Consider the following 22,255-nt stretch of genomic DNA (forward strand, 5'->3'; position numbering starts at 1 on the left):
TTGAAAGAGCACACGTAGATATATACTCTAAATATAAGTTGCAATATATACATATATATATGCATGTAAAGCCTTTAAGATGCGGCCAACAATGTCTTGAGCAGAGCTGCATTCGGGCTGGATGCAACAAATAAAACCGGAGAAAGCGTCTTGCTTTCGAGCGAGCTTTCGATTATCTGGTAAACACATTAAATTGTGTGCCAGACAATGGCGGCAGACACGAGCACAAACACGTACAGCCGTGCAGGCAGGACGAATGGCTCGTGCCGCGAGTGAATGGACGGGGAGTGGAGTAGAAGGGCAGGGGGTGGGGAAGCGTGGGGAAGACCTTACGAAAATAGCGTGCTACGCGAAAAATATTTATTGGCTAGCAGCGGAGCGCTGGCAGCTGCTAAAATAGAAATCAGAGCTAAGGAAATGCTCAAGAAATGCTAAAGAAATAACGGATATACAAAGTTGAGGTATCAGAACAGGAAGCGCATATCGTGCATAGAAAATGCAGCAGCAACAGCAACAGCAACAACAACAGCAAGGACGACGGGACGCTGAGCAACAAAATTGCTAGCAGCTCGTAAATAAAATGCAATACAAATGTGCGCTGCCAGCGTGCAAACAAGCCAGAAAAACTGCTACCAAATCAGCTGACAGCGGTACAGTGCACACACGCTAAGTTCAATTAAAAAACAAATTATAAAAAGTAGTTTTTGTGTATTTTAATTAGAGGTAATCTCACACACAGAAACTTTTAAGTGTAATAGAAATATAATTGAAATAATTCTATGAATAATTATTTATTATTTTATTATTAAATTTATATGTATTTTGGTTCAAATTCCAAAAAAAAAAAATATATATATATATATATATTATAAAAATTATAAATTATATATTATATAATTTAATTAAATAAATAAAAAGAAATTTCAATAATAAATATTTAAAAAAATTTGTATTGTAAAGTAATAATAAATAATCTTTAGGCAATTATTATTTATTAACTTATTATTAAACTATTATATGTAAAGAACTATACTAAAATTTCAGCTTAATCATGATAATTTATAAAGATGAAATAATGATCGGCTTATTACCCATTCGTATACATATACCAATATCATGGAAAAGTTCAGTTTTGGTAAATTTCAAATACATACCTAATAACGATAATCGTTAAATAAAAATCTTAACTAATTCATTTATATATATTTTTTATTATTTAATATAAATGCCAATCAAATTAATAAAAATGAGCTTAACATGGATATATATTTTTTTTCTGTTTCGGCCCTAACAAATTCAAAATATACACGTTTTAGATATTTTCTTTTTAATATTTATTTATTTATTTTTATCATTTTAAGAATTTTGAGCGTATGCTCATCGGATATATTGCAAGATTAACCGGTTCAATATAAACAAAGAACCAAAGCGAATCTCTTTATACAGTAGAATATAATGTGTATAATACATTTTATATTATAATTATTTTCCTGGCTATATATTAGAACTAGTGCTCTTAGTCAGCGATCACTGTGGTAATGTGTTTGGGAATCAAATAAAATAGCTAAAAAATCAAATAGGAAACGCTCTTATTCGCCTTTTGCACCGCTCGCTTCTTTCTCTATTGGGCAACCGCATTTGAATGTCTTGTTACGAGCGAAACTTTATTTTTGGCGCTCTGCAACAATTGGAAAAGCGCAAATCACGTAACGTCTGGAAAATCGAAATGCGCGCTTTGCGTTTTTGATAAACACTCGTTGGGCGCATTTAATCGCACGCACCTTGTTCGCATGTGGGCGTGTGTGCAAGTGGGCGTAGTCGGGCGAAAAGGAAAGACTGCATTCCGATAGGAGCCGCTCGAGCATAGCTGCAGCTCATTTGGTAAGCAATAAAAACGGAACTTGTTGAAAGACTAACAATGTTTGGGCCCAGCTCAGCTAAGCAGGAGCTGGCCCTTGTGCCCAGGTACTGTTAGCTGTGCATAAGACAGTGGAAATTTACATTTTCTAAATCAAAATACTTTTAACATGGCCGCAGATACTGCTTACCCTTGTGCTTCTCCCTCTCTCTTCCTGTGTGTGTCAACAGGCAGGGCAAACACAGCGTTGCCACAGCGTTAACACAACATGAACTTAACGGTAAACGTGTGGGCCGGGCCCACGCCTAAAAGTATGCAATGTTTGCTTAGGCGTCTCTGCAAACACTCCTGCCCCCATTTCGCTGCTGTTGTGGGCGAGCCTGAAACAAACTTTATTGCAAGCTCTTTTCTCGCTGTTATTTAAAAGCGAGAAAAAGCAAGCCAAAAAACAATGAGAAAACAAAGTTAGTGGGCGTGGCCGAGGTGAAAGTTCTTTTCGCTGACTTGCGCTGACGTCCAACCGCCCAGCTACAAGCAATAACGGCTTCTTGTTTATTACACACATTTAAGCTTGGATTTACGTGGGCTCCCACCCACAGCTGAAGGCGAAAAGTGACCAAAATGTCGTCTTCCTATAGTTTGCAGGTAATGGCTTCGATAAAGTTACCTAAAAAGGCCGAAAGTGGTAAGACTTGTATATTATGGAAATCTACTCTCTCACTATATCATTTTCTTTTCGTAAAAATGGTTTTAGTAAGGCAATGCTTGAGGCAACATTGTGGCTGGTAAGCTAAGGATTATGATTCTAACTAGAGTTTGAGCTTCAGGATTTGCTGACCATTTAAATGATATTCTATATGTGTATTATATATGCTTTCTTTTTATACCCTGAACCCATTGAAAATGGGAAATCAGGGTATAATGGTTTTGTGAAAAAGTATGTAACGGGCAGAAGGAGGCGTGGCAGACCCCACAAAGTATATATATTCTTGATCAGCGTGACTAGCTGAGTCGATATAGCCCTGTCCGTCTGTCCGTCCGTCCGTCCGTCCGTCCGTCCGTCCGTCCGTCCGTCCGTCCGTCCGTCCGTATGAGTGCGTCGATCTCAGAAGTTATAAGAGCTAGAGAGCTGAAATTTGGCATGCATACTCGTGTGTACCATACGCAGTACGAGTTTGCTTTATTTTTTCGATAAATCGTCCGATAACTTTTTTATCGAGAATAATCGAAAAATTGATTTTGTTTTTTTAGCCTAATTTGAACACTTTTAGACCTGGAGTCTTCAAATTTGTGTTGTATATAAAGTTAATCGATACAAAGATTTTGTAATTTACAGATTTTGGATACCACGCCCCCTTCTCCCCCAATTTGTAAAAAACGCATTTCAAGTACTAGAGACTTGTGCTTTGGAATGTACACACATATTTACCATATGATTATACTCTAAAAGTTTCATTAAGATCATATGTTTACAAAAGAAATTATTCGACAAATAAATTCTCATAATATTGCCCACACTGCAGCGCAGCCCAAGCGCAGTCGCTGCTTACTGCGCAGTTAGCAGAGCGCAGGCTTATGCGTGCGTGTGGATGCATGTGTATGTATGTGTGCATAAAAGAAGTTCAGAATGATTAGAATATCAGCTTGGAGGGTTCAGGGTATCTCCTAGTCGAGCAGTCTCGACTGGAGCCTTCTTACTTGTTTATTTTTTAATAAATACTAGCTGGCCCGGCAAACGTTGCATTGCCCTCTATATTATTTCTAGGTAAAAAATTGTTGAAAGCTATGTTGTTCAGGCTGGGATACACTGATAAATTTATTAATCGGATTTTCATTCAAGCACCTTGTTGTAAACGACATTCTTCGTTTTTTGGTCGGGTGCAAGAACAAATAATGCGGATCGTTTGCCAACACGTGAGCATACCACGTACAATTGACCATGAGAAAAACACGCATTTTCTAGATTGAGGCCACAAATAGTCAAAGATTGGCCCTGTGACTTGTTGATCGTCATGGCGAAGGCAAGACGAAGCGGGAATTGAATTCGTTTAAATTCAAAGGGCATATCTGTTGAGCTCATCGGAATCCTAGAAATAAGAACTTCCTCATCTTTAAATTTTCCTTTGAGTATCAACGCGTGAATCACATTGCTCATCAGTTTTCTTATCACCAAACGCGTTCCATTGCACAGTTTTGGTTGGTTTAAATTTCTAAGCATGCAAATCATGGAGAATTGCTCTTTTCATAGCTGTGTTCATTTCTTGACGCCGGTCAAGTTGTTCTTCCATATTGCCCATGAAGTATATTTGCAAGAATTTTTGCTGTGCATCTTCAATAGGTTGCAATGATCCAATGCGATGGCAAATCTGGCCTTGAATCTTTAAATTCAAAGCCATAGTTATAGTTATATTTACAAACACTATTTACAGAAATCTAACAAACTACATTATTCAAAATTTTTTTTTGGCAGTCATAGAAAATAAAATTTTTAACGTAAATTACCTTAAATATCCGTCTCCAATATTTTCCGCCCCAAATTATGTCATTTGGAAACAGGCATTGTATTTTTTAGTGTTCGCTAGAAAATGTCGTGATTCTAGTGTTTCGCCATAAAGCAGGGAACGCAATGGCTATGGTGACCGCTAATGGCAATGTCACTTTACCACTAAGGCAGCACAAACCGGGCGTTTCACCAGCAAACTTCAATGCGCCACAATGCTAGCAAACAACGTCCATTGGACCAATGCAAACTAAACGATTCAAGCTGTAATCAATGGTGCAATCATATCGAAACGCTGCTCGATTCAAATCAATCCTTGAACCATTTCTTATTGCCATTTCACGGGCTGCCTCTCTTTGAGAAGCACGAATTAAGGCCCTTCTTCCCTGGGTACTAACGCGGAGCCTTTCTCGGGCGATTTCTCGCTCTTCGTCAGATAATTGACTCGCGCTATTCCGTTGCCTAATTGCATTATGGGTCCGCCGGGAAAGATTAGATCTTCTAGGACGCGGCATTTTTATTAATAGTAATACTGCCCTCGCACAAAACCATATAAAACAATCGAGAAATATAAATATAAATAATTTACACAAATTTATGTTTGAGACAAACAAATACCTGAACTTTCGAGATATTTAGCTTTTGTAAAAGTCCAAAAATACAATTTTTAATAATTAACTTTTTTTTTTTTAATTTCGAATTTTGAATTTTTTATTTATTTTTGATTGTTAGGTTTTAATCTTTTGATTTTTTTTTTAATTTTTGCAGATTTTTGATTTGAAATATTTATAAAGTTTAAAAGTCCGAAAATATAAAAAGCCAAAAATACACTTTTTAATAATTACCTTTTTTTTTTTTTAATTTCGAATTTTTAATTTTTTATTTATTTTTTGAACAGTCAGGTTTTAATCTTTTGATTTTTTGCAGATTTTTGATTTGAAATATTTTTCCTTTTGATTTGAAATTTTTTTTTTTTTTTTTTTTTTTTTTTTTTTTTTTTTTTTTTTTTTTTGAATAGTCAGGTCTGCTCGAGGTCAGGAGACCGTAGACTGACTGACTACATTTGTTTATTTACTTCTACACTATTGTCAAAACTGTCACTGTTACCAAGCCTACTGGGTATAAAAAAAATTTGAACATTTGGGGAAAAAACCGCGTTTTTCAAGTATTCGGCAAATTTTTTCAGTATTTTTAAGACCCTATACTAAACTCGTTGCGGAGACAAATCCAACAAATCAAAAACCATGAAAATTGGTTCAGCCCAAATCAAGTTATAAGCAGTCTTCACTTTTACACAACTTTCTTTTATATATATAGATGAGTGCAACAAAAATTTTATTTTATTGCAACTTATTTATTATTTATTATTTGATCACGCTGAGCCTCCTTTTTCATTAATTAATTATTTTTTTTTTATAATAATCTTTATAATTAACATTATTATTATTATTTTTTTATTATTATTTTTATTTTTGTTTATTAATATTAAGAATATATTTTTCTTATGAAGAAAATTCGTTTGTTTTTTCCACTTCCACTTCCAGTTTAATTTTTTTTAAGCTCACGTTGTATTTATATTTAGCTTCAAATTTATGACAAACATTATTATTAAAATATAATAAATAAAATAATATAAATTAATGTTAGGGCTTTTAATACTCGATAAACACTTAGAGTTATTGTTATATTATAATTTAGTGTTCAATAATTGAATTTTTGTTCAATTAGTGTTAAATGAACGATGAAAACTTATACGTTAATGTGCATTTAACACTTTGCATTAATTTAGGTGTTTAGCTATTTATTACTAGCGCATTAACTTTGATTGGCTGTGAATAAAGGCAGCAGCAGTAATAACAGCAAAAGCCATTGAGTGGCTTTGCATTAATTTTATTAACTATAATAAATAACTCTTGCGCTGGCCATTAACGGACAGCTCAATAGATATGCACAAAATGATCGTAATGCAATGTGAAATTAAATGCATTTTTATGGCATTCTGTGAATTCACATTAAATGGGGAATTTGTATTTTGGTATTTGATGGCCATGCGCATCGAATCGAATTTAATTATGAATCGAGAATGTGTTCAGAAGTCTATGAAAATTGGCCTGATTAGCCTCGTGAACACTTTGTTGTACTCTATAAAATTTAATTATCTGAACATTGACTGTGCATTCATTGTAAAAAGTCGTCACGATTTGGAATCTAGTTTAATTATATTCCAAAAAGACAACCGCTAGAATGTGCGTGGACACAATTAAATTATAATGAAATTAAAAAAAAAAAAAATACATATTTGACTCTTTCACATTGAAATTAAATTTAATACAATATATTAAAACAAAGAGGGATGACAGTTCACGCTTTTGTATAAATATATTTAATTTATTTTATTTTATTTTTTGTGTTGTGTCAAATTGCCTTTAAATAATGCAATAAAAATGTATATATTTGCAAATAAAGCCATTAAAAATTTGCTTTGATAGTAGGTCTAAAAATAAAATAAGAACATTGCAGTTGGGTGTCACCGACTGCGGTATACTCACTCACGGCATAAATGCTTTGGGATCCCCAATGGACGTAAATTTATCCGCTATAAGTATATTATATATGTTGTCATTACATAGATTTAAGAATATAGACATATATATTTTCCAGACTTCAAGTCGTTTGTTTCAATGGCGACAGAGTTTGCACAGTACCAATATACTCATTTTAAATGCGTGAATGAGTATAAAACAAAAGTTGTCATATCACAAATATGTTTGGTGCGGGCTCAAGCGTGAAAACATATTTAATGAATCAGCTGTATATAAAGAACAAACTTGATTTACCTTGGAGCAAATAAAGGATACCTAGTATATACCAACTTTTATCATTCGGCAACATTCTCTGAACTACAGTCGATCGGCTTTATTAATTTCCTCTGCGAGATACGAGCTCGCATCAACACAATTGAATTATATGAGGACCTGAGTAAAGCAAACTTGAATTCATTTAAATGAAAGATATTCCATGAGTCAGAATGTAAGCACTACCCTCCACCTCATTATACATAATTATACTTAATTAATCGCCACTTCAGCAGCTGTGAAGTGACATTTCGCACCTTACTCGATCGCAATTACGATTCTCTTTATGGGATTAGCTGAAATACGCATTTGAATCAGTCATGTGCACTTTTATGAAAAGGTTCGCATTTCTTTCGTATTTTCAATCAATTATAAATATTTCATCAGTATTATAATTGTGGGCGAACTGACGCTCTGACGTTCTACAATAAGGGTCAATTTGCTTAATGTAATATTTAATGCAATTTCCATCCAGAAATTCCATTTATTTTGCAGTAAGCGAAATTCACATATGTTTTCTGCTGCATCTTAATAATGTCAGCTCGTTCTTCGATGAAATGGTCCTTGAAGGCTTTACGAAAGTCCTTTCTGCACACCACTTGGCAGCACTTTAATTACGCATGCAGTTGTAGCAGCAGCTGGAATTAATAAATAAGCCGTCTTCATATTGTGCGCTGTTTATTTATAAGTTTGAATATTTGTTATTATTTCAGTTAGTGTTGCGACCAGGCAAATATGAAATAATGTTAAGAAAATGTGGCTTTCGGCCCTGGGACCTGATGTTCTCTGGCAGCTGAAGTAGCTGTAGTTAAGCTGATGTTCTTGCGGCCTAGCCAAGTTTTATGGCACCCCGATTGCACATAAAATCTTGACAATTCCCGCACCGAACATAAAAACTAGTTATGCATAAAGCATTTAGCCCAAACCCATTCCCATCCTGACTCCGGCCCAATGCCTCCTTCACATAAAACATTTTAAGTTTAATGGCAATTAACCTTTTCGCGTGGCTAAAATTAATATCACGAGTCTCTTCGAATAACCCGCGTAACCCGAACGGATCCACATAAATTTCACAAAGGGTTTGGGGTGTCGAGCAGTTGGCAGACATGACATGTATTTATAGCTGGCCGTAGACCTTGCCTGAGCATATATGGCTAAAATAGCATGATGCCAGCCCGGCTTTGTTCTACACAGACACACTCACACACACACACACACACACACACACACGCGCAGTTAGACGCTCAAGTGTCAAGACTTGACTGCAAGCGAAACCAAATGCCTGCCACTGCAGTTCACACACACACACACACACACACACACACATTGTCTTCTGCAAGGCAGCAGCAATTGGCTTTTGCAGTTGCTCCTTTGGCTCGTAAATTGAATAAAAGTTCAAATGTTGGCAATTAATATAACGAAAAAGTTAATGCCACATCGCTGTGCGTGTGTATGTGTGTGTGTGTTTGCTGTTATGCAATGTGGCTTGAATTTCATTATGAAGCAGCCACAACCAACTGTGGCTTCACTGCTATTACTTTGGGTGGGTGCCTTTGATGCTTTTCTTTTTGCCATAGAACATGAATGCAGCTTGTAGCAATTTTCTAGGGAATGCCACTGTAAGGGCTGATAGCTCTATGGGGTATATGCATGATTATAAAATTAATAAATGATAATAAGACAAATTTACAAATATTTGAAATTTTTATATTTAAACTTCAATTTCGCTACTCAAGACTCACGACCCATGAATTAAAACACAACATATTTCGTATATCTTAAACCGCTTTAAATTATTTTTGTTATTCAAGCATTTAACACAAGCTGCTTTTGCATTAGCTGCACTCAGTGCGGCACACACACACACAGTCAGCAACATTCATTTGGAATCACATTCGCTCTCACACACACAAATATATATAGTATATACACATGCAGCATTGGCAATTCATTTGCTCGGCTTGCATGTGTGTGTGTGTGTGTACATGTGTGCATCTCGAGCTGGCATTTGCAGCTTCCTTTTAGCCTTTTGCCGAGATTGTGGCACACGCTAATTGCTCGAAACGTTTGAGCCCCAGCCCCTCAGCCACCGCCCCACCATTTTAGCACATTGCCAGCCGGGCGTATACGTAATATGGAAGCTTAGAGCTGGGCGTATTTGGGGTGGGGGGTTAGCGATTGCATTGAAGACGTGCTCCATTTTCAAAATCGCTTCACTGGGAGCTCTAAAACAATGCCTCGTTATTTTCCCAAAGTTATTGCACATTTGCTGCAGTTAACACTTGCTCAGATTTCTTTTCCCTCTGCATTTGTTGTTGTTGTTGAGGTTGTTGTTGCTCTTGTTGCTGTTGCTGCTATCATTGTTGTAATTTAATTGTTATCTGAATGCGTTCTATCTCTGTTGTTGCCATTTTCGTTCTGCTTTCTGCGATCCCACCTCGACTAGTTCTATTCCCAGTTCTCTGTTCCTACAATTTTATTTATAATTTTCCATTTCGTTAGATTCAAAGTCTGTTTCTAAGCTCCTCTTTATTAAAAAAAAAAAAAGTTTAAATTATTAAAGTTTCAATTTGAAATATATTTTATATTATTATTATTATTTTTTATTTATTAATTTGATATATCCTTTTATGAGAGAATGTTGCCTTATTAATCAAATTCAATTTTAAATATATATTAAATTATTATTATTTTCTATTTTTTTTATATTTTTAAAATATATTTATTAATTTTATAAAGAAATAAAATAAAATTTTAAATATATATTAAATTATTATTATTTTTTAAATATTTGTAAATTATATTTATTAATTTTACATATCCTTTTATGAGAGAACATTTCCTTATTAATCAAATTCAATTTTGAATATTCAGTAGAATCCGGCTATAACGACACTCAAGGGACCGTCGATTTTACGTCGCTATACCCGGAAGACGCTTTAACCAGAAAGAGTAAAAAATATTTTTTTTTTTCACTTTTTTTTTACAGTTGCCATGTTCGTAATAGCTTTTACTATAAAACAATTTAAATTTTTAATAAAAACAACCATTTTTTAAACTTATTTTAATAACATGATTTAGAAACATTTTTGGTGACGTCGGCATTATACTTTCTCCCTCTCTATGTCTTAGCAGCATTTGTGGCGTTGCTACGCACACAAGCAAGGGTACTGCTTGTGCATGTATACATTTCCTAACAGAGTCTTTTTATGCTGAAATTTTTATCATTTTTTCGCGATTTTTTGTTATCACGTCGTAATAACCGGTGATTGACTCAAAAATATGAAAAAAAAAAAAAAAAATCATCGGCATAAGCGCATTGTCGTTAAAAGCGGAGACGTACTAAGCGGAGTCTCTTTCATATACGTTTGTATGGGGACCAACCAAGACATCGAATTTTCTTCGACATAACCGGTTTGACGTTTTAAGCTGAGTCGTTATAGCCGGATTCTACTGTATATTATATTTTTATTTTTTATATTATATTTATTAATTTTATATATCTTTTTATTAGAGAACATTTCCTTATTAATGAGCTAACATTTTGTTAATGCTTTACCTAGCCTAAGCATCTGTGAGCTGAAACTTTGATAACTCTTATGACTTTGTTTATGACAAATGCTTCATGCACTTGTGTCAAAGCTTTGCATATATTTTACTCATTTCAACGGCTTTGAAATGGCTAAGAGCACACGCAATCATTGCCAGCTATTAAATAAACAGTCGAAATGTGCCAAATTGAGGCAAATGTGCCTGGTCTATGTGGCAAACGCTTTAGTTAAATCGTTTAACTGTTTCGCTCATAAAAGCCCAATTTGCATAATCTCTTGCTCTCTTCGTCTCTGAGAAACACACACAGACACGCAACGCTGCTCACGTGTGTGCGTGAGCAATGGGAAACACGTTTTTAATTCCCAGTCGTCAACAAATAAGCGAACTGCTGTCGTTGTTTGTTTAGTCTCAAAAGACACAAGGCAGTTGCAAATCTAATTTCTAACAGAAAAAAGAAACAAACTGAATGACAAAAAAGCAAAAGAAATGAAAGCAAGACTTCTAAAAAAAAAAAAAAAAAATAATAATCGACCATAAACCAGAAGAAGAGCGCCAGGCAGTTGCGCCCCAGAAAGTATGCAATGCATGTGTGTGGCATAAATCAAAGCTAGACAATTTTGGCAAGGGAAAACACAAGCTGCAAAAAATAAGAACTGCAAAAAAAAAAAAAAAAAAAAAAAAAAAAACCCAATGAAATTGAAAAAATTAGACTACAAGGTGAAGCACTAGAAATACCCTATAAATATATTGATGTACACTTGCATACATAAATATTTGTATATAAATATATTTGGGTATATTTCCTTAGAATAATTGAAAGACTCTTTGGGTATGCTTATCAAACGTGAGAGGTCTACATTAATCAGCGATATCCTAAATATCTTTATGCTGCCAAGTGGATTGTTTATTGTATGTCGAGTCCATTCAATATAATATTCAATATGTTTCTGTATACTACAAGGAGAAGCACTAGAAATACCCCTTGAATATATTGATATATACTTTATAAAATCGAGAGCTCGAGTTTTATCTGTAATATTCCAAGAATCTCAATCAAATTAAATATCTAATATATATGTACTCTATTCCATTTTATATTCGATATATTTCCATATTCCCTTTAGCATTGTGTTAACAGGGTATTCATGGCAGCAAAAACTCGCGTCGAGACGGGAAGGAAATCAAAAGTAAGTGACAAGCCGACAGGCAGACGCACATAAAACACATGTGCACCACAAACAAAACAAACAGTATGAATAACTACAGGGTAGGTGGCACGGTAGGGGTTCGCTCTGTTGTGCGGTGTGCGAGTGACAAGTTGTTCTGTGAATATTTAGATGGTTGTGTGTAACTGCTGACGCCTTAAGTACTTTAATTGTTTGGCCCGAATGGCTGACATATGGTGGATAAATAGGGATATTTCACAGTGGTACTAGAGATGGCCAGCTGATGAGGGAAGGAGTTATTGCTAGAGTAAAAAAGCAACAATGACATTGACATTACAGCTTGATATGATACTGCACTCAGCACCTAATTGAGAGGGTCTTCACTTAAGTTATACCAAATATACCTTAAATTTTATCTGTAATAGTTACAACCGAAAACCATTTCTTACCTTAAGCTTATATATTATGTATTCATCTTTCATATACCTACAAATCATTTTAATTTCTATTTAAATAAAGAGAACAGCGCACCCATCTGTTATTATTCTATCGAATAGAAAAAATATAAATAAAAATTCGTGGAATCAGATTGTTAGCCTCGTTAATCTGCATTAGTGCAAATACATATATATTTCGATTTTTTTATTTTTTATTTTGGGTTCCCTAAGTTACTAAATGATTATGTATTTCCAACGAACAATTCGGTATTAAATTTGTATTCTGTATTTGTTTTTATGTATGCATAAATTTATTTTTGTTTTATAAGGTAGCACTCAGAGGTTCTCTATGCTCTACAAATAAAACTAAAGGTATTTTCTGCCTTTTATTTAAAAAAACTAATTTTTTAAATTTTAAATAAAAACAAGTAAGAAAGCTCTAGTCGAGACTGCTTGACTACGAAATCCCCTGAGCCCTTCCAAGAATTGATATTTCACAATAATTCTTCGAGTCTTTCTACTTACACAAGAAACACATACACTCACACACACAGAAAGACATAGGAAGGACAGTGTGGGCTTACTATGGAAATTCAATTGCTTAATAACTCTTTTTGTTAATAAACTATGCTCAAGAAACTTTCATAATATTGAAGTGCTTGTCAATAACAAAGTACAAAGTACAGGGTAAATAACAACAAATATCGAAATTATATAAAATACATATAAGTCTACATTTAAAATTTGGAATACATAGCTCTAAAGGTGTAGGAGATATAATTAAATAACTGGCTTTTGATACGATTTTTAATCGATGATAAAATATCGGCAGTACTTATCGATATTTAGAGAAAAACTCCATATGCGCGTGGTATAGGAAAGAAAAAATTTCAAGTCTCTAACTATTATATATTCTGTAATCGACGCGTTCGTACACACGGACGGACAGACAGACAGACGGACAGGGTTAAATCGACTCCGCCCTGATCAAGAATATATATACTTCTGCCTGTTGCATACCTTTAACAAAACCATTATACCCTGATTTCCCATTTTCAATGAGTTCAGTTTCATAATTTTAAAAAAATACCTATATGTATATTAACTCGAATTTTTTCAACATCAGAATTTTCGTTTCTATTCTTGATGCATGTTCAAGCGACTTTTGCTGCTGTTTTGGAGTTGTTTAACCTCTGAGCTGGTATTTTTTAATCAACATCCCGCTGTTGCTGCATTATGGCCGAACAAAACCTTTTTGGAGGAACATGCAGAACAATTACGCTTACTTTGTGACTAGACAAGCAGCAGACAATGCCAGCAGCTGTCAGCCACATACATTGTCTGCCCGTCACCGGACGACTGCAGTTGACTAGTTCATCATCATCATCATCATCGTTATCATCGTCGTGAGTGGTTGAGGCGAGGTCGCACAGTTGGTGTGCCTTATCAAATTATGCGCGTTGCTCGATTGCTGGTTAAATGAAGCGGCATTTTCAGCGGCTGCAAGAGCTGCAACGGCTCTACAGACACACACACACACACACACACACACACACACACACAGAGACACAGGCACAAATAGATCTGGCAAACATGTGCAATAAATTTGATTGAACAACAATTATAATGGCAAATGGTCAACAATTGCAATTCCCATTGATTACGGGCAGCAGGCACAGCCACAATTTCGACAAAGGGCGATCAGGCAGACGGATTCCGAATTATACAATTTTCAATTCAATCAGAGGCAACAAAGAGTTTTCTGAGTGTGCGAGTGGCCAAGCCACAGAAGCCACATGTGCATAGGAAACCACAAACTGAACTTAGGCTGATTATCTAAATGCGTCTTAAAAGGATACTTAAATGGAGCGGGTGGGCAGGGCTATTTTATGTGTGGGATATTTTAATATTTATTAATGGGCTGAAAAACAAATTGAATGCATCAGCGAACCAGTTAATAATAAATTGACGCTCCAATGAGCACAACAACAGCGAATAAATTAATATATATAAACATATATACATATATATATATAAAAAAGGTAAAGCGAAACTATGCAAAGATTTTGTGTTGAGGTTTTAAGATTTGTTTTTGTGTTTCCTTTCGGTTACGCAAACATCAAAAGCTTCATAAAGGAGTTCAGAAAAAGAAAACAACAACCTCTAAGTCCCCGGGGAGACACTTGACTGACTACAACAACAACAACTGGCAGTGACTTAACTAGTTGCCTGTAGAATGAAGAAAAAAAAACAAGAGCAATGCCGAAAGAAAAGCGGAAAAGCCGAAACTATTTCTTTGCGCAGCGTTGTGGAAAATTAAAAACGCCCAGCCAGCTGCCTATGTATATACAGGAGCAGCAGTTCTCTGAGCCGCACTCGATTTGAGTGGGTTGATTATTAATAACTGGAGCTGCAGCCAAAGAGTTATTAGACCAACACACTTAACACACACACACACACACTTCCACACGCACACACTGAGTGCCTGCCTCTGAGTTGCTGCAATTGAGTAATATGTGCTGCGGCACAGATATTCCCATTGGGTCACTGAACGACAGTCGACGGCGTCTAATGATAAAAATTCACCCACCCACACACACACACACACACAGACGCACTTCGATTGCTGTTTGCTGCTCCTAATCAGCTTTTGCATTGCGTATACGCAGCCAATTGATTTATTGGATGCTGCCTGTTTGTTTTTAAATAAAAATGTGTATATTTGAGTGTGTGTGTGTGTATGTGCGTGTGCGTCTGACATAGACGTGCAATTTATAACATTTTTGCATTTGCATAAATTACAGCGCAGCGTCAATACAGTAACATTTGATTGACAACGCGACGTATGCGCAATATTTTCATATGCACTTTGATGTCTGCGTCACTGCGCATAAATCACAAGATATGTCATTGCGTCAGCTGAAATATATGTAAAACAGAGCTTAAGTGTAAAATTTTATTCAATTTACATTTGTCTGTCAATAACAAGTATTAAAATTCAGAAACTTCTTTTTGATCGGGAACAAATCATTAATACTAAAAAAATTAATTAGTTAAGGCAATCGACTTGTTCATTTAAATAGATAATTATGAGCAGAACGTTTAACAGTTTGTATTGTTGTCATGGGAATCTAATGCAATCGACAGCGACAACAACAACAAATGGAATATTCAGACCGATTTCAGCCTTCGTGCACATTGATTAAAGTCAAATCGTAGCAAAGTGACGCGAGAGCAGCGACATGAGTGAACAGCTGAAATTGGAACGGGCCATGGCAGTGGCTGTGGCTATGGCTATGGATGCAAGGCGCAAGTGGAGCGGGTAAGCCAGGGCAATAGAACATCATTTTTTCAAATGGCTTCAGCTCTGCTCAGCATTTGCGAATGCGGCCGTGCGGCGAACAGCGCGAAACCAAAACGCATTCAGGCAAACAATTGCAATTGTAATTGAGCCGAGAGTCGGACTGGAGCTATGTCTGTGTGTGTGCGTATGTGTGTGTGTATGTCTGGGTCTGGGTCTGATTGTGTGCGTGTGCCAAGTCTGTTTGCATTGTTATTTCAACGTTGGTCGCTTAGTGGCAATAAAAAGAATGTGCATTCCACAGGGAAATTATGAAAGCGGATTTCTTTTGTTTAGAATCGTTTCTAGATTGCATGCAGCATGTGTCTGCTTGCTGTGTGCGTGTATGACTCTCGCTCTCTCTCTCTCTCTCTCTCTCTCTGTGTGTATTTGAGTGTGCACAGCTTTATAGCCATTTCTGCTTATTGCTAATGCGACTGTTGCTGCAGCAGAGGCATCCGCGAGCATCCGAGTATCTGTATCTGTGATTAAGGGAGCGCCAAGCCACGTTGTTTGTTGAGGTCGTTATGTCTAATGTTGATTGCTGCATAAAATATTTATTAATTTTTGCATTGCCTGCGCCATATGCTAGCGGATAAAAGGGGCAAACAATATAAACATAATGAATAGCTCCATGTGTAGTAAATAATAATATTGGAAATGCTGAAAGAAAAATAGATTTAAGATCATCATAAAGGTTTTTTATTGGATAAATTATCATTAAGCTAGTATAACAATTCTTTGAAAATAATTGCTTATTAATTTGCTCGTTATAAATATTATTTATTCAAATATTTTACTATATTGGCTTATTAGTGAAGCTAAAAGAATAAATAATCATCTTATTTAATTCGCCCTTAAAATTATTATATATAATCTCACAGTTAATCTCAAATTGCATTGTCTCTTTGTGAGCCCATAAAAGTATGCTACATTTTTTAGCTTTCCCATATCTCTGCACAGTGACTTTTCAGTTCTCTCTTAAATGACGTTTGTGTTGCAATGTTTCTTTAAATAGTTTTGTTGTTGGTGTGCAATAAGTCCTTAAGGGAATTATGGCCAAATATTTCGGCGTTGGCTTTTATGAGCCCATTTCCTTGTGGCCCCCTCGCAATGCACGATGCCAAGTAGCTTGCCAATTGACAAGACCCAGTGCCATGCAGTGTGCTCGTCATCAAAATGTGCGTATGTGCTGCCTTGTATATGAAAATTTTACCACTTCTGCATGCCTTGCCCCCAGCGTGCTCCCAGCACGCCCAGCACGCCCTGCACGCCCCGCACTCCCACTTCCTGTAGCAGCTGGAGTGAAGTGTGGCAAGTGCCGCATGAAAATCAAATTTTTTATGATTGAGCAGCCAAGCAGCATGAAAGTGCCATCGTTTCGAGTAGACACACACACACACATGCCATACGTACGTGTATTTTACATGCCCTAGCAATACTGCAATTGAATGCAGCTTCGTATGTATGTGTGTATGTATGCATGCCAATTGGTTGCTATTTTGTATCAGTCAAGCAATACGGCCCGGGACGCACTCTGACTTGATGCCAATTTTGAGTGCAACTTTTGCTGATTTCATTTCCTTCTTAAGCGCCAGCGCGAAATATAATTTACATGTTGCTGAAATAGATACAAATGCAGCTACTGGGGGCGACTGCTGGCAACAGACAGCGCCTGCTCATGGGGGAAATCAAACTTTTATCAAGTGTATCAATTTGTTGCCTGATTAAAGGACACTCCCCAGGCTGCAGCTAACTAAGTAGCCGAAGTAAATTTCTGAGTAAATTGCTGAGACTCAATACATTCGTTTGGCTTATTCTATATATATATATATATATATATATATATATATATATATATATATATAGCTATAAGTGAAATCAAACTTGAAAATAAGAAACAGATAAAAAAGTTGATATATACTGTGTATAATATCAATTTTATTATCGTACTAGGGATGGTTTAAGTTCTGCCTTCCTTTCTGCCATAGCAAAAGGATATTAAATTTATCATTTTAATATGTAAACTTTATTAGTTTTCCATTATGTTATGCTTTGATGAGTGTTAAGTATTTCAATAAATTATGTTTACACATTATTAGACATTGTTTCTTTATGGCTATCTCTCTCTCTCTCTCTCACTCTCTCTTTACTCTATTTAATTCATTTTGTATTCAATTTTCCTTCCTTTAATCGCTGAAAATTTGATGCACATTAAGGATAGAAACTCTGCTGCGCATAGATTTGAATAGATAAACTATTTGTTATGCTTTGACGTGAACGTATATATATCTATATATATACTATGTTAGTTATGTATATATTGTTCCGTTAGCGAACAATGGGTCTGAGTATAATTTGCGCTGCACAAAAACAATGGAATTAAGATAAATATTTTCACACGCGACATTTTCAGTGCTAATGAAATTTTGCTTTCAACTAAATTAGTGTCCATCTCAGCAGAAAGGCAACAACAGCAACAATGGAAGCAGCGGCAGCGGCAACAACGATGCCAACAAAATAAAATTAAATAATGCAAGCACTTTTAGGTTAATTAAACTTGAATAGCAACAAACTGGCAGCAAACGATGCAGCCAGACTCTAAGCCAAAATAGTGTGAAGAGCTGAGCAGAATGCTGGCTGAAGTCCTTGCAAGCAATAGACAACTTCAAGGATACACAAGTGCATTGGCTGTCTGTTTTTGTTGTTGTAATTGTTATTACAATGGTTGTCCTTTTGCATTGTTGCTGCTGCTGCTGCTGCTGCTGCACTCCCAGTTGTCTGTCCGTCTCGGCTTGCACTTTTCCACATAATTGTGCGCCTGTGGATGCCCAGGACACACGCCTTTCCCTGAATTTCCATGCACATGCCGGAAAATTGGCTAGCAACTGGGTGTTTTATATTCCAAAAAACAATATCTCTCAATGGCAGCTATTAAATTGATTCTACGTATAAATTGAGCTCTAAATTTTATTAAAGCAAATATTGAAATTGATATTGCAAGTTTTTCACACAATTTATAGCATCACAATAATAACTTACTTTATGGCAGCTTTCTTTCCTTCTGATTCTTTCTCTTTATTCAATGAACAGCTGCGTTTAAGCTACGAAGAATCTCTGAAAGTTTAGCTGACTTAAGAAAAGTCTTAGAAAATTATTAAAGACAACTTGCGCACCTAAAAAAAAAAAAAAAAAAAAAAAAAAAAAAAAAATATATATATATATATATATATATATATATATATATATATATATATATATATATTTATATTTTATTATTATTATTTTTTTTATATATATATATATAAGTAAATAAGTCTTTGTAGAGTTTATGTAAGTTAAGATGACTTAAGAAAAGTCTTATAGAAGGTAAATGAAATATGCATGTTAAACGAAAAATTCTTATAAACTTTTATTTTCTACTAAATATAAACAGCCAAGACTTATGGAATGCATGTATGGAAATATATCAATTGAGCTTACTGGACGTCAAACTATAGAGAATGTTGCTTATTCTTTATATAGACTGCATATAAAACGTAAATTTGAAGAAATTTATTATTTAAATATATATTTAAAAAATATATAAACCAATAGTCATCGCTGCCAAAGTATCCTCAACTAGTCTACAGTATATTTGTGAGATTTGTTGCAGAAATCATTTCAAGGAATTCATAGACTTTCTGGTATTCTGCTTGGCTGCTGCTGCAGCTGAAATGTGCAAAAGTAAACAAAAGTGTTGCCAAAGACAAATACAAGCGAGGAGATACGTTGCCCAACTAAGTCCAAGTGTGTATATATTTCTCTCCCTCTTTCCCTCTCTCTCACTCTCTCTTTTGCTGTGTGTGTGTGAGGTAAGTGCTATCTGAGTGGTAGAACAAGTTCTTTATAGTGCTGGGCTGCCGGTTTGCTCAGCTTATTATAATTGCCAGCGTTTTGGCTCGTCTGCTGCCAGTTGTTTGGCTTTTTTTGTTGTGGGTGTTGCAGTTGCAGTTGCTGTGGCAGTTGCAAGATTTTCGGCTGCTCGCGCAACAAATGTAAGCAACGGCATTGATGCTGTTTGCCCAATTTGTGCTTGCAGTCTTTTCGACAGTTGCCAGTAACACCTATACATGCCAGTAGATTTATTCAATTGCTTTCAGGCATTGGCTTCCATGTAGTACATTCATATATCCTGACTCTTCATTTAAAGCATAATCAAATTGTTTTCCACTGTATTTGCAGCTACTGAACGTGTGTTTCGGGCGCATCCATAATTGCATTGCCTTGAGCTTGTTGCACGTTGTCCTTGTCATATTGTGATTGTTGCTGTTGTTGTTGTTGTTGCTGTGGCGCAGACAAATGCTAATTGCTTTAAATGCATTTTAGCCGGAAGTGGCTTTGCTTAAGCCTCTGGCAGGCAGACAGCCACAGAGCGATACGAAGAGCTACTGAATAACAGCTGCTGCTAATGGATGCTAACCGTATGTACTGACATTATCTGGGCTTGGGCTTCCATTTTATTTTGTTTTGTTTATTCATTTAAAGCCACTGACTTGCCTTGCCCTTAGCCTCTACTCTGTGAGCCGCAGCACAAAAGTCATTTCAATGTTTGCACCAAAAGTAACCACTCACACACTTACACACACACACACACAGCATTCTCTTGCTGTCTTTGTTTTATATTTAATTGAAATCAAAAAGTTTATGATTGTTTTTCGCATGCAATCTTTATATGCTAGTGAAATATGCATGCGTATTGTTTGACTATTTTGTCTGACCACGCCTCTGCCCCTGCCTCCTGTCTCTCTGTTTGCCTGTGTCTCTTTGTCCGTCGGCCTGTTTGTCATTGCCCAGCCCAGCTCTTTTCCATTGTGACATAGTATATCCTATATTGGCTGCTGCATAAATAAGTTATAGGCCCAAGCAATTATTTGCTTTGTGCTGGCATTTGTCAATATTTATCAATGAGTGCTCAAAACAGCGATAACACAATGGAACTTTGTTTAAATTTAATTACCTATATATATAACATATATATGAAGTACTGATACATTTGCAATGAAACTAAATATGCATCACATATTTTATTTAAATATTAAAGTGGAATATTTCCCATTAAAATATTTTTTATTTAATTTTTTATTTTATATACATACTTTTGAAATATTATGGATAGTAGTTGAGGCTAGTTTTGTAAAACTTTGCACCAAAAAAATATATCCAACACATATGCATATAAAGCTAGCAAAATTTATGCATATGATATATAAAATAATATATATTATAAAGCCTTCGTTTTAGTTTGCTCTTGCTTGGCAAATTTTGCATACACACAGTATTCATTCATTCATGCAGCATTATTAATAACTTAAAAAGAGTTTTTGTTGTTGTTTACCCTTGAAGCATCATCTCTGTCGTTGCAGTAGGGCAGGATATTCCTCCCTTTTATAATAAGTATATTAAGTTTATTCTCTTTCGCTCATATATATATATAAGCATGTAGCATGTAGCCGAGCATAAACACATGCTGCTGCCGAGCAGCATTTATTTGCTTAATAAAATTGATTGTGTTTTAAGACGCAGTAGAATGGAATGGAATGGAATGGAACCTGTGCAGAGTGTCTGTGTGGCATACACGCATACTCGTAAAAGATTGCTGCACTTTGAGAGTGCGGCTTAGGGGAAAGTTGATGCTCTTTGGGTTACTTATGCGCTGACATTTTTATGGCAATTTTATGTGGGTAACGAGCGAATGTGGCAAAGACAAAGCTAAGCTGTATTTTTATACTTTTCGAAATCGATAAAAATGCAAATTAAACAGCGCAAATGTGTGGAGTGGGCAGAGCGCGGGCGAAAATGAAAACGGGGAAAAAATACAGATAAATAAAATAAAAGGAAACTTGCATATGTGACTTGAAGACTCGTTAAAAGCAAAGCCAAGCCAAGAAAACTCAAATTCCGGAAAATCGCTTTTGTTTTGAGCGCATGCACAGAGACAAATAAATATGAAAATATACACATATACAGAAATGCCAAGCGGAAGCAGCTTTTCGAGTCACTTGCATGATGGAGGCCATGCCCTGGAGAGATAGGAGATAGGCGACAGGAGACAGGCGGAGTTAAAGCGGAGGCAGTCGAGCGACAAATGAAAATTGCAAAAATGATCGGAAATGACCAATTTGTAATAAAAATGTAGCCAAACGTGGGCGTGGCTGCATGATAAATGCAGTCCAAGACGAGCAGCCACTAGCCTGGATGTTAGTCCGTGTGTGTTTGGCAACGGAAGCAAGTCGAGCGCTTGACATGCACAGATACGCATGTCGAAAGAAGGAAGCGCATGGAGTCAAAGGCTGAGTGCCGGCACTCGGATCGTTGGCCTCGGAGTATGCAGCTGAACGATTTTCCTGCTTGAGTTTGTCATGTGCATGCATCGCATTTAGAAATATGTCCAGATCATAATCTCATCAGGGCTGACCGAAAACTTATTGCCAGACAAATTAGAAATTTGTCAGCCCGACTGCTGCTCACATATCATACCATCTGTGCCGTCTGTGCCTGCTAGGTA

General features: G+C 35.9%; 1 long non-coding RNA gene across 2 annotated transcripts; it reads right to left on the bottom strand.

Moving 5' to 3' along the window:
* Nucleotides 1-2,731: 2,731 nt before the first annotated feature.
* Nucleotides 2,732-5,674, bottom strand: LOC149270692 (uncharacterized). 2 transcript variants are annotated; one of them, XR_016271651.1, is made up of 3 exons: nt 4,977-5,674; nt 4,361-4,890; nt 2,732-4,236 (listed from the first exon to the last, which is right to left on the bottom strand). It is a non-coding gene; the product is annotated as an uncharacterized LOC149270692 (long non-coding RNA). The 2 variants fall into 2 exon arrangements; XR_016271652.1 differs by having other exon boundaries at nt 2,732-4,291.
* Nucleotides 5,675-22,255: the final 16,581 nt, after the last annotated feature.

This window comes from Drosophila arizonae, chromosome 2 (assembly GCF_054131065.1).
Source record: "Drosophila arizonae isolate 15081-1271.41 chromosome 2, UAZ_ARI_1.0, whole genome shotgun sequence".
Lineage (NCBI taxonomy): Eukaryota > Metazoa > Arthropoda > Insecta > Diptera > Drosophilidae > Drosophila > Drosophila arizonae.